This window comes from Limulus polyphemus, unplaced genomic scaffold, assembly GCF_000517525.1.
Source record: "Limulus polyphemus unplaced genomic scaffold, Limulus_polyphemus-2.1.2 Scaffold3282, whole genome shotgun sequence".
NCBI classification, from domain to species: Eukaryota; Metazoa; Arthropoda; class Merostomata; order Xiphosura; family Limulidae; genus Limulus; species Limulus polyphemus.
This window is the reverse complement of record NW_013668892.1, coordinates 31,452-32,364: the sequence shown is the minus strand read 5'-3', so window position 1 is coordinate 32,364 and position 913 is coordinate 31,452.

The window sequence follows — 913 nt, the reverse complement described above, 5'->3', positions numbered from 1 at the left end:
GTAAACCCCTGAGTTAGCGATTTGTGGCTCCATTCGTCACGACAAATCCTCCAATAAATAAATTTGGTGTAAGGAGTAGTTTTAATTGAAACTCCAACAATTAAGCTCACCTGAGCACTAATCCTTACAATTATATATATTATTATTTTATATTATATATATTAATTTGGTAGAAACTTGTATTGGGCTTTTTGATATTTATTAACAATTTTAAAAATACAGGTAAAATTATTTTAATCTTCTCTCCACTTCTCACTCTTAGTCTTTTTGTCATAATTGATATGTTCTGTCATATAAAAATTATTATTTTAATGTTTTTGATACATAAATATTCATAACTTGGTGTATGAATTAGTTAAGAATAATGTGCACTTGTGGTAGCCTTAAAATATATATTTTGATATATATATTGCTGTTGAACATTGAAGGCTTACAAAGAAATGGAACCCACTAGACAGGCAAAGGTTGACCCTGTGGTAGAGCTCTATAATTTGATGAGCCGGGTTCAAAACTGTTTGATACCTCAAAATATTGTTCTCACTTTAAGCTGTGGGTGCATTATAAGAGTGATAATCAATTCCTTAACGTGGATGGTGAATAATAAGGTGCTGCTGTTCAAATTAGGGATGACAGCAAATAACCTTAGTAGCTTTGCCATAAAAAAAATAATATCAAACTTAATATTTTAAATTATAATTACTGTTAACTGCTGATATTTTTTGTATCAAAAAAGGGCAAAGCTTTAAAGAGACATAATTTGGAAATAAAAAATTCTTACTACTTTACCCAGCCTAATCTGTCTGCAATATAGTTTTTCATATCCACATATCTATCCCACAAAATTTTAAAATCATTGAAATTAACATTACAGTCCACATCACTAGACAAATTAATCCATAAGTTTATAAGTAAC